The sequence below is a fragment of the Scyliorhinus torazame genome, chromosome 11 (assembly GCF_047496885.1).
Source record: "Scyliorhinus torazame isolate Kashiwa2021f chromosome 11, sScyTor2.1, whole genome shotgun sequence".
Classification (NCBI taxonomy): domain Eukaryota; kingdom Metazoa; phylum Chordata; class Chondrichthyes; order Carcharhiniformes; family Scyliorhinidae; genus Scyliorhinus; species Scyliorhinus torazame.
Genome location: NC_092717.1, coordinates 175,595,634 through 175,608,593, shown reverse-complemented (window position 1 = coordinate 175,608,593; position 12,960 = coordinate 175,595,634). Strand labels below are relative to the sequence as shown.

Sequence of the window (12,960 nt, the reverse complement as noted above, 5' to 3'; positions counted from 1 at the left end):
AGTGAAGCATCGTGCTCACATATGCCCCGACGTCCGCCCCCTCTGCGCCTTCGGGAAGACCCAGGACTCTTCAATTCTTCCTCCTCGAATTATTCTCCAGGTCTTCCAACCTCTCCACACACCTTTTGTGCTGTGCCTCGTGCGTCTCTGTCTTCACCACCAGGCCCTGTATTTCATCTTCATTTTCAGCAGCCTTTGCCTTCACGACCCGAAGCTCCAGCTCCTGGGTCCTCTGCGCCTCCTTTAGCCCTTCAATCGCCTGTAGCATCGGGGCCAACACCTCCTTCTTCAGCTCTTCCACACAGCGCCGCAGGAACTCTTGTTTGTCCGGGCCCCATACCAAACGGCCACCTTCCGACGCCATCTTGCTTCGAGCTTCCCTTCCTTGCCGCTGCTCCAAAGGATCCACTGCAATCCGGCCGCTATCCTCTCCTTTTTCCATATATATCCGGGGGGGATTCCCTTCTATTTCACCGCACAGCTAGCGGGTCAGGGATTGATTCATCCACCACTGTTGGCCGGCAACTTTCAAGGTCTGGGAACCATTTTAATTTATTTTTTAGAAATTAATTTTTCCAATTCAGGGACAATTTAGCGTGGCCAATCCACCTACGCTGCACGTCTTTGGGTTTTGTGGGGGTGAGATCCATGCAGACATGAGGAGAATGTGCAAACTCCACACGGACAGTGACCCAGAGCCGTGATCGAACCTGGGACTTCGGCGCCGTGAGGCAGCAGTGCTAACCACTGTGCCACCATGGTGCCCTGTCTCACAGACCAGTTAAGCAGCCTAACATGGTCATACTCACAGAATCATATCTTACAGACAATGTCCCAGACATCACTGTCACCATTCCTGGTATATCCTGTATCACCGGCAGGACAGACCCAGCAGAGATGGCAGCACAGTGGTATACAGTCGGGAGGGAGTTACCCTGGGAGTCCTCAACATTGACTCTGGGCCCCATGGCTTCACGTTAAACATGGGCAAGATAACCTCCTCCTGATTATCACGTACCGGCCACGATCAGCTGATGAATCAGTACTCCTCCATGTTGAACACCATTTTGGTGGCAAGGGCACAGAATATGCTCTGGGTGGGGGACTTCAATGTCTCAGTGGTTCAGAGCAAGTAATAGAAAAAGCTAAGTGATTTCACAACAAATGCATCAGATCCAAGCTCTGCAGTCCTGCCACATCCTAGCTGTGAATGCTGGTGGACAGTTAAACAATTCACTGGAGGAGGAGACTCCACAAATATCCCCATCCTCAATGATGGAGAGCCCTGCACAAATGAGTAAAAGACAAAGCTGAGGCATTCGCAATAATCTGCAGCCAGAAGTGCCGAGTGGATGATCCATCTCGGTCTCCTCCGGAGGTCTTCAGCATCACAGATGTCAGTCTTCAGCCAATACAATTCACCTCACATGATATCAAGAAGTGGTTGAAGGCTGAGTATGGCATCAAGGAGCCCTAGCTAAATTGGAGTCAATGGGAAGCTGGGGTAAAACTCTCCGCTGATTGGAGTCATACCTGGCACAAAGGAAGATGGTTGTGGTGGTTGGATCAATCATCTCAGCTCCAGGACATCACTGCAGGAGTTCCTCAGGGTAGTGCCCCAGGCTTAACCATCTTCAGCTACTTCACTAATGACCTCCCTTCCATCATAAGGTCAGAAATGGGGATGTTTGCAGATGACTGCACAATGTTTAGCACCATTCGTAACTCCTCAGATAATCATAGTTTATCATAGAATACAGTGCAGAAGGAGGCCATTCGGCCCATCGGGTCTGCACCGGCTCTTGGAAAGAGCACGCCCCTTAAGCCCATGCCTCCACCCTATCCTCTTAACCCCACCTAACCTTTTGTTTTGGACACTAAGGGCAATTTATCATGGCCAATCCACTTAATCTGCACATCTTTGGACTGTGGAGAACCCGAATGAGCAGGTTCTTCGCAGAGGTGGAGGACAAATTGAGTGGTGCCAGAGGGGCCGACCAACAACACCCAGATGTTATGGGCCTGTCCCAAACTTGCTGGGTTTTGGACAGCCTTCTCCAAGGCAATGTCTAAGGTTATGGGGGCTGAGGGTGAAGCCATGCTCAATTGTGGCAATCTTTGGGGTATTGGAGCAGCCAGCGCTACACATGGGGAAGAGGGCCAATGCTCTTGCTTTCGCTTCCCTAATCGCATGCCGGAGACTCCTGCTCGGCTGGCGATTGGCAGCACCACCCTCGGCTGCAGACTGGCTCGCTGACCTTTCGGAATTTCTCCACCTGGAGAAGATTAAGTACGCCATCCGAGGGTCGGAGGAAGGCTTCCTAGACGCATGGGGGCAGTTCGTCAGCCTGTTCCAAAACCTGCTCGAGGCCAGCAACGAGGAGTAAGATAGGAAAACGGGAGAGATAGGAAGAAAAAGAGGAAGGTCAAGGGGAAAACAAAGATAGAGGGGGAACCAAAGAAATGCACAACATGGGGGGAGGGAGGGGGGAGGAGAAAAAAAAGGAAAGGCTGGAAAATCACAAAAAGGGACCAACGTGGGAGGAGGGGAGGCAACCTCCCGTCCCTGATTACAAGGCAAACCCAGCCAAAATCGACGGGAGGGGGAAGAAAAGAGAGGGGTGGAGGGAAAGGGGGAGGACACACGGGGGGAGGGGGGGCAGCGAGGGGTGGGGGGGGGGGGGGCGGAAGGGACCACAGGCCGAGCCAGAGGGCGGCAAAATGTACAGAAAGTAAATTAAGGGAAGGACAGGATAAACCTTTCTGTTTAATACAATAAATTGGGGGCGGCACGTGGCACAGTGATTAGCACTGCTGCCTAATGGCGCTGAGGAACCTGGTTCGAATCCCGACCCTGGGTCACTGTCTCTGGAGTTTGCACATTCTCCCCATGTCTGCATGGGATTCACCTCCACAACCCAAAGATGTGCAGGGTGGGTGGATTGGCCACGCTAAATTGCCCCTTAATTGGAAAAAAAATAATTGGGTAGTCTAATTAAAAAAAAAAATATTTTTTTTAAATTTAGAGTGCCCAATTCATTTGTTCCAATTAAGGGACAATTTTGCGTGGCCAATCCACCTACCCTGCACATTTTTTTTGGGTTGTGGAGCGAAACCCACACAAATACAGGGAGAATGTGCAAACTCCACACGGACAGTGACCCAGAGCTGGGATCGAACCTGGGACCTCGGCGCCGTGAGGCAACAGGGCTAACCAACTGCGCCACCGTGCTGCCCTGTCTAATTAAAAAATAAAATAAATAATACAATAAATTAACGTGGCAAAAAATGTATATAACTGTTGATAAATGTGGGAAATGCCAATAAAATAATTTAAAAAAAAAATCTTTGGGCTGTGGGGAGAAACCGGAGAACCCAGAGGAAACTCACACAAACACAGGGAGAATGTGTAGACTCCACATAGACCGTGACCCAAGCTGGGAATCGAACCTGGGACCTGGAGCTGTGAAGCAACTGTGCTAACCACTGTGCTACCGTGCTGCCCATGAATAATTAAGCAGTCCATGTCCAAATGCAGCAATACCTGGACAATATCCAGGCTTGGGCTGACAAGTGGCAAGTTACATTTGTGCCACACAAGTGCCAGACAATGACCATCTCCTACAAGAGAAAATCTAACCACCGTCCCTTGACATTCAATGGCATTACCATCGCTGAATCCCCCACAGTCAACATCCTGGGAGTTACCATTGATCAGGAACTGAACTGGATTAGCCATATTAATATTGTGGCTACCAGGGCAGGTTAAAGGCTACGGATCCTATGGCGAGTAACTCACCTCCTGACCCCCCCAAAGCCTGTCCACCATCTGCAAGGCACAAGTGAGGAGTGTAATGGAATACTCTGCACTTGCCTGGCTGAGTGCAGCTCCAACAACACTCAAGAGGCTCGACACCATCCAGGAAAAAGCCGCACTCTTGATTGCTCCCCGTTCCACAAACATTCAAACCCTCCACCACCGACGAACTGTGGCAGCCGCGTGTACTATCTACAAATGCACTGCAAATGCACCAAAGTTCCTCAGAAAGCACCTTCCAAACCCATGACCACTACCATCTAGAAGGACAAGAGCAGCAGATACCTGGGAACCCCACTACCTGGAGGTTCCCCTCCAAGTCACCCTGACTTGGAAATATATCGACGTTCTTTCACTATCACTGGGGCAACATCCTGGAACTCCCTCCCTAACAGCACAGTGGGTGTACCGACACCTGAAGGCTGCAGCAGTTCAAAAAGACAACTCACCATTACATTTTGAAGGGCAACTAGGGATGGGCAATAAATGCTGGCCTAACCAGTGACGCCCACATCACGTAAATTAATTTTAAAAAATCATGTACTCAAATGGCTACTCTCTTCAGGGATCTCACACATCTATTGGGGGGTACACAGATCAATATTCATTCTCTCATTGGGACTTCCACATCACCACCATCCCATCTATCATGTTGCTCACACTCCATTCTCTGGCCGTCCCAGCGAGGATACACCATAGACAGGGGACATGCATCTTACCTAACATCTGCATACCATCACCTCTGATCAATTCCTTTTCTTTCATCTTCATACAGGCCAAGCTGACACACAAATGACCCAAAAGACCGCAGACCGGGGGAGGGCCGGCAAAGATCATTGCCCTCACTGAATTTGAGGAGGCTGCAACTGAGCTGCCTGTGGTGGACCAGCATCACGCCTGTTGGGGAGGGGAGATTGTCCCCCCCAGCAATGTAGAACGGATCACAGCTCCATCATTTAATAAAATCCTGACAATCACACCAGTCTTATGTAACTCCTGTTCATTGACTGAAATTTTATTTCTCTATTTTCTAGGCACCAACAGATCAAAGCCCACAAGGTAGACGAGTACAAGTCCAAGCCGCTATATCATGTCCAAAGAGAAAGCTCTGGAAGAACCATCACAGCATTCACCCACACCCTCCATCAGCGCAGCGACACACCTCAGTGGGGCATAGTTCTAGATTAGGCTCGGGCCCACTTTCTGGAGAACACGTCACTGATACATCGCAGCATCAGTTGGAGGCAGGGACAGCGCAGGTTTCCGGCTTGGAGGGCTGCGGGAGACAAGCCAGCCAAGCTCAGTCTGAGTCAGATGATGAGGCTCTGGGAGTCGCCGCTGACATAATGCTGGAGATACGATTAGCAACAGAACATCAGGCAGTGGTTCGAGACTCACTGAGCAGACTAGAGCGAACGATGGAAGAATCAATTATGTTCAGTCTGACGTCATGGCTCTGACAAGCAAGGTCCTCAAGGCCACCAGGAGAAGGTTGGAGACAACCATGGAGACTTGGTGCAGCAGGTCTTGCGTATTTGCGCTTGGCCACACATGCTGGTGGGCACTATCAAGACATAGGTGACATGGGAACAAGGCATCTTGACCTCTTTCCAGGTGCACCATCTTCTCCAGGAGTCAGGCTGGGGCCCTTGGGCACTGACGGGGAGGATGAACATCAGCTGGTCATTCGGGAACCTGCTCTCAGGAAAGTCCAAGGATGTGCAGCCAGTCACATTCCCTTCTGCCTGTGACCTCATGCACTCCAGCTGCTCAGGCCGTCGAGGACGCTTCTGCCCCTGAATAAAGACAAGAATGGTTTAAAAAAAAAAATTTAGAGTACCCAATTCATTTTATTTTTCAATTAAGGGGCAATTTAGCATGGCCAATCCACCTACCCTGCACGTCTTTGGGTTGTGGGGGCGAAACCCACGCAAACACGAGGAGAATGTGCAAACTCCACACGGACAGTGACCCAGAGCTGGGATCGAACCTGGGACCTCGGCGCCATGAGGCATCAGGGCTAACTCACTGCGCCACCGTGCTGCCCGAAGACAAGAATAGTTAACGCTCTGAATATGAAACCTCTGGGAAATGTAAGGCTCCACGACGTTTCCTGTCCTACTTGCACCCATTGAGGTGGCCAAGATGGCATATCAGAAATCTGACACAGGAGCCCTATGTGGAGTGATAAGGTGTCAATGAGATGACTGACCCAAACTAGCCCTGTGCTTCAATCTCTGATGTGGCATAGTAATGACCAATCAGTTGCTCATGGTCAATGATGTGGCTGTGCCCATTCCTCAGCACATTCTCAGCTCCATCCACTGAGGATCTGCTGGAAACCCGTCCGCTGAAACCAGAATGCACCTTCTTTCATTCACCTGTTGTCAGGAAACCTCTCAAAACATTCTTCGCAATCGCATTCCTTCCACTGTGTGACTGCAAAGAATCATAGAATTTACTGTGCTGAAGGAGGCCATTCAGCCATCGGGGCTGCACTGGCCATGGAAAGAGCACCCCACTTTTCTTTTTTGCAATTTAGAGTACCCAATTATTTTCTTTTCCAATTAAGGGGCAATTTAGCGTGCCCATTCCACCTAGCCAGCACGTCTTTGGGTTGTGGGGGTGAAACCCACGCAGACACGGGGAGAAGGTGCAAACTCCACACGGACAGTGTGATTTGAACCTGGGTCCACAGTGCCGTAGTCCCAGTGCTAACCACTGCACCACCGTGCTGCCGAAGAGCACCCCACTTCAGCCCACATCTCCACCCCATCCTGCAACCAACTTGACCTTTTTGGACACGAAGGGCAATTTAGCATGGCCATTCCACCTAACCTGCACATCTTTGGACTGTGGGAGGAAACTGGAACACCCGGAGGAAACCCACGCACACACGGGGAGGATGTGCAGACTCCGCACAGACAGTGACCCAAGCCGGGAATCGAACCTGGGACCGTGGAGCTGTGAAGCAACTGTGCGAATCACTGTGCTACTGAGCTGCCCTATGTGGAGCGTTAACGGGTTAGTGAGATGACTGATCCTGTGACCAGCTAGCTCTTTGTTTCAATCTCTGATGTGGCATAGCAATGACCAATCAGTTGTTCATGGTCAATGAGTGGAGGTTCTTTGGTCGTAGGGCAAGTCACCCTTCTGAGAGAGCTGGTTCATGACCAATGCTGACTGAGGCGTGAGACTGTATCCTGGTACTTCCTATTAATTAATAATTCCATGTAACAAAGATTTCTGGATTTCGACAAGCTCATTCCACAATGTTTTCAGTTTCGGTCTCAGCCAGCCTGCCTCTTTTCAGGCAATCCAAAAGTACATTTAAGGATGGGCTACCTTTTATTGTAATTCCTCCTTTTACAGATAACACTGTGTATGCATGTTTAATTACATTTTAATCTGTTTAACCTGACACTTTGACATTTTCCATTCCCCTTTCTTTTGTTGCTCCAGAGCTGACCTTAAAAAGAAACAATGGTCTAAGATCCGGTAGAGTTAGTTCCCCCTCCCCTTTCCTTGTTCATTCACTTTGGAATCCTTGTCCTTTCTCTTTCACCTGTGTATATTGTACTATTCCATGTGTTGCAGCATGCATGGTCATTGTTCATGTACTTTTAACTCTTTAACCATCTTAAAACTGTCACTTTAATCATTTCAAATAATAACAATATGAGGTGTTCTCATTTCTCAAACTATTGATTATATTTTTTTCTTTACCCCACTTGCAAAAACGTATTTCAGAGGAAGGATAACCTTAAATACTTGTTTGCTGTGGAATTGCACATATCATCGAATTATAGAATTTACAGTGCCAGTGCCATTCGGCCCATTGAGTCTGCACCGACCCCTGGAAAGAGCACCCCACCCAAGCCCACACCTCCACCCTATCCCCACACTTCCACCCTATCCCCGTAACCCCACCTTACCCAATATCAATGCTTCTAAAATACTGATGATATTTTCTTTAGCTAGAAGTATGTCAACAATTTGCAGAATGTCGACTTTAATCTACTTTTGCCATGAGAATAGAACTGCATAGAAATTGCAACACTAGAACATTGTTTGATTCCAGCCTTGGGTGACTGTGTGGAGTTTGCACATTCTCCCCATGTCCGTGTGGATTTCCTCCGGGTGCTCCGGTTTCGTCCACACACCAAAGATGCGAGCGTTAGGAGGATTGGTCATGCTAAATTGCCCTTTAGTGTCTAGAGGTTAGGTGGAGTTGCAGAGTTACGGAGATAGTACAGGGGGTGGGCCTGGATTGAGGTAGGGTCCTAATGCCAAGTATCATACACACCCCTATCTGCATCAATGGTGCCAAGGTGGAGATGGTTAACAGTTTCAAATTCCTAGGTGTGCACATCACCAACAATCTGTCCTGGTGCACCCATGTCAATGCTATGACCAAGAAAGCACAACAGCGCCTATACTTCCTCAGGAAACTAAGGAAATTCAGCATGTCCACATTGACTCTGACCAACTTTTACAGATGCACCATAGAAAGCATCCTATCTGGCTGCATCACAGCCTGGTATGGCAACTGCTCGGCCTAAGACTGTAAGAGACTACAGAGTCGTGAACACCCAGTCCATATGCGAACCCCCCTCCCATCCATTGACTCTGTCTACACCTCCCGCTGCTTTGGAAAAGCAGGCAGAATAATCAAAGATCCCTCCCACCCGGGTTATTCTCTCTTCCAACTTCTTCCATTGGGCAGGAGATACAAAAGTCTGAGAGTACGCACTAACAGGTTCAAAAACAGCTTCTTCCCCGCTGTTACCAGACTCCTGAATGACCCTCTTATGGACTGAACTGATCTCTCCACACATCTTTTCTACTGAGTAGTACTGCATCCCATATGTTTCACACGATGACTGTGTCTATGTATGTACATTGTGTTTTTCTCATGTATGGAACGATCTGTTTGGACTGTACACAGAACAATACTTTTCACTGTACCTCGGTACACGTGACAGTACATCAAATCAAATCAAAATGCCACGTGTCCACTTTGTTCTCATGCTTCTTTATCCTTCTTTCCCTCAACCAACTACCTGACCTATTCTTAAATGTTTTTTTAAAAATGTTTTTATTCTCCATTTTCACATTTTCCTTAAAAATTTACACCCCACCCACAAACAGTAAACGGTAACAAATACAAAATCAATCCCCTTAACAATACCAACGATCCCATCCTCCCACCACCCCAAACAACGGCCCACCTGTCAATATATGCAACCAATAAAACAAACCCTCCCACGGTGGCAACAAAAAAACTAAGGAGAAAAAGAAAAAGGAGTCCGGGACCGCCCATGGTCACCATTGACCTATAGAGTCCACTCCCCCATCAATTTGTCAGTTCTGACCCAGTCCTTCTGCCTTCGCAAACTCCTCCGCTGCTTCCGCCGTTCCAAAATAAAAGTCCCTGAGCTTGTAAGTCATCCTCAGCTTCGCTGGATATACAATGCCGCACTGCACCTTGCGAATGTACAGTGCTCTCTTCACCCGGTTGAAGGCAGCCCGCCTCCTCGCCAGCTCCACCGTAAAGTCCTGGTATACACATATACCAGCTCCAGCCCACTGCACCACCCGCTTCTGCTTGGCCCAGCTCAGGACCTTCTCCTTCACCCTGTACCTACGGAAGCACAGAGTCACTGCCCTTGGCGGCTCACTCGCCTTTGGTACAGGCCTCCACGACCGATGAGCCCGATCCAGTTCATATCGGCAGGGATCCTCCCCCTCCCCCAATAGTTTTACTAGCATCGCGGCCTTCACTGTGCCTTCACTCTGCCGACGCTGTGCCTCCTCCCTGCTTTTGCCGCCTCTGTGGACGCTGGGACCGGGCTTAAAGCCCCGAAAATGACATTCCCGAACGGGAGCCCTCCATTGTGCGGCCGCCTCCTGCCCGCCGTCACCGGAAGCCAACTGTCCCTATTCTTAAATGTTGACATAGATGCTGTTTTAGTCACTATTGGATGCCAGCCACATCTCAGTGGCAGCATCATGATTTTGCACTGTCAGTGCAGCTGTTGTTTGGATGAATCTAGGCCCTGCCTCAAGTGAACATATAAGAAGATCTGACTGCATTATTTTTGGAGAAGAACGGCTGGGAGTTCTAAACCGCATCAATATCTGTCCCTCACCCAGGGTGGCACGGTGACGCAGTGGTTAGCACTGCTGCCTCACAGCCCTGAAGACCCGGGTTCAATCCCGGCTCCGGGTCACTGTCCGTGTACATTCTCCTCGTGTCTGCCTGGATTTCAGCCCCACAGCCCAAAGATGTGCAGGGGAGGTGAATTGGCCACGCTAAATTGCCCCTTAATTGGAAAAAAAAACAATTGGGTACTCCCTCAACCAACAGCACTATAACAGATTATAACATTGCTGTTTGTGAGACTTCGCTTGTCCAGATTGTTGCAATACATTACAATTGCAATTCCACTTCAAAAATAAGCACATCCTTTTAAAAAAAAATTTAGAGAACCCAATTCTTTTCGTTATAATTAAGGGGCAATTTAGCATTGCCAATCCTCCTATCCTGCACATCTTTGGGTTATGGGGGTGAGACCCACAATTGCTACACAAAATAATTCTGGATTCTCCGATTTTCAGGCTGTGTCCTGAAGCAGGCGTGGGAACAGTGGCCTTTTACGACCGAAAAGTCAGCGCAAAACGGCCACCGATTCTCTGTCTGGTGGAGGGCTAGCAGGCAGGCAGTGTAGAACACCCGGCTCGAGCTGCCGATAGGGCTGGAGAATTGCCGGGTCCATGGCTACGCATGTGCACGCCGGCGGCCTGCAGCGGCCGCGCCGTGCAACATGGCAGCGACTGCACGTGGACCCAGCCTGCCAAATTTTGCCCCCCTTTGGCCAGTCTCGCCACCCACAGACCACCCCCCCACCAGTGCCCCCAGCCGATGCCAAAGTGCGCCTTGCCCGCGGATCGGCTCTCCCCCAACTGTGGCGGTGCTGGACTGAGTCTGCAGCCCCCATGCCGGGTTCCTGACAAATAATAGCATGAGAGACCCATGCCGCCGGGAACTTGGCCGGTCGGGGGTGAAGCATCCGGGGGAGGGCCTCAGATAACGTCCTGAGGCCGTCCATACGGCGTGCGGCGTACTCCTACCGTACGCCGCTTTGGAGGGGGCAGAGCATCACGAAAGCGGCACTGCTCCCGATGTCGTCGCAAATGGGGATTCACCGGCCGATTGCCAAACGCGACTTCGGCGTCGGAGATCGGAGAATCCAGCTCAGCATCTCTCGCCATGCAAATTTATGCATGGCGAGGAATATGAGGGAATCCCGATATCGGGCCACCATTTTGAGCGGCCACCCGATAGTGAAGTCCTGCAGCCGGCCACACCCCTGCCCCCCCCTGCCCCCCCCCCCCCCCCCCGCACCACAAATCAACCCCCACAGGCACCCCCTAAATAAAGGACTTCCCTCCCACAGACTCTTCCAGAAAAGAGACCCCTGTCTGGAAGCTAGAAAGCAGTCCAGACAGTGGCAGTGAAACAAATTACAATTGTAACACTCACCTGGAAGCACCGCATGTCTATTCCTGGAAAGAGAACAGCTGTGACCTGTGTTTAAACCCCTCAGATACTGTAGCTCCAAGCCATTTATTCATTTCTTGTGGTGGGCTGTGATTGATAGTTTCCACAAAACAGCTGTTAGCCTCGCTTCATTCATCTTCTTCACTCTAAGTGCTGTAACCACAATGTTTACAAACATCAACCACATCAGAGAGAGTTAAGTGCATTCCAATCAAGCTCATTCACGTTTGAGTAATTTTGAAGTGCTGAACAGGAAATTAACAGCACTTTGATGTGGTACATATCAACAACTGTGTGATGCTCACCAGATTGTGCCCCAGAAGCCTGTCTGCTAATGTTTTTAAAATAAATTTGGAGTACACAATTATTATTTTTTCCAATGAAGGGGCAATTTAGTGTGGCCAATCCACCTAACCTGCGCATCTTTGGGTTGTGGGGGTGAAACCCACACAGACACGGAGAGAATGTGCAAACTCCACATGGACAGTGACTCAGGGCTGGGATTCGAACGGGGTTCCGCAGCATCATAGGCAGCAGTGCTAACCACTCTGCCATGTGCCGCCCGTCTGTCTGCTAATGTTGCCCCCCAAGGTGTATGTCTCTGGTGGAAGGTACGGGTGACAGCTGTTACGCATCATCGGTTGTCTCCTCCGAGGTGGTCTCTTGGTGGCGAGGGGGAGGGCATGACTCTGGATGGCCCGTCCTCATCAGATGGTGATCCCATGAGACAATGGACATATGGTCAATGAAAGGGAAAGGTTAGTTTTGTGGGACATCAGCAACTTACTTCAGGATGAAGGGACAGTGGATTTTACTTCTCTGGTGCAGGCCAACTTTGCTGTCAGTGACTGCTCTCCTCGGGCGATCTCCAGGGTCCGTTCCTCGTCGCATGTGAGGACTCGGATCTCTGGGAGTCTCCCCTCATCTTCGCCCTTTCCCTCTTATTATGGGCTATCTTCTTCTGCGTGGACAAAGTGATGACATTGTGAGCTGCACACTTGATGGGTCAGGAGAGTCAACAGCAGGACACCATACCTAGACATGAAGGGGTTGTGCTGGTGAGTGCCGGGGTTCAGAGGAACAAGCTAGAAAATCGGAAGTGGGGAGGGTGCGAGGTGTCAGCCAGTCAATTGTGTGTTGGGGGGGGGGGGTGGGGGGTGGAGGAGGAAGGGGGTTTGGCAATTTGAGAGATTGTATGCAAAACTGATGTCAGGAGAGAGTTGGTAACTCACCCTTACAGCTCATTGTAGGTTGTTTGTCTTTTTCCGACATTGGATGGCGGTCCTCCTGATCATACTGCTCGCACTCACTGAAGCTGCCAGCTGCCACTACCTCCCGAGCAGCATTGCTAACCTTGCTGCTGGTTCTCCGACCCCCCTCAGGGGAACAGAGTGCCTGCCTCTCATCAATGGCATCAAGAAACCTGGTCAGGTTGGCATCGCCAAAGCGAGGAGCAAATCTGTGCGCTGCCTTCCTTGTGTGTTGACTGGGAGTGGGGGATGAGTCAGTGTTTAAAAGCAGCTCCTTAGCATGGCTGCCTCACGGCGCAGAGGACCTGGGTTCGATCCAGGCCCCGGGT

General features: G+C 50.1%; 1 long non-coding RNA gene across 1 annotated transcript in view; it reads right to left on the bottom strand.

Moving 5' to 3' along the window:
• Nucleotides 1–4,830: 4,830 nt before the first annotated feature.
• LOC140386028 (uncharacterized) overlaps nucleotides 4,831–12,960 on the bottom strand; it is a 41,923-nt gene continuing 33,793 nt past the window's right edge. Inside the window, exons 2-3 of the long non-coding RNA XR_011933541.1 lie at nucleotides 11,364–11,534; nucleotides 4,831–5,613 (exon numbers count right to left, since the gene is read on the bottom strand). This is a non-coding gene — a long non-coding RNA (uncharacterized lncRNA). The remainder of the gene's footprint in view (nucleotides 5,614–11,363; nucleotides 11,535–12,960) is intronic.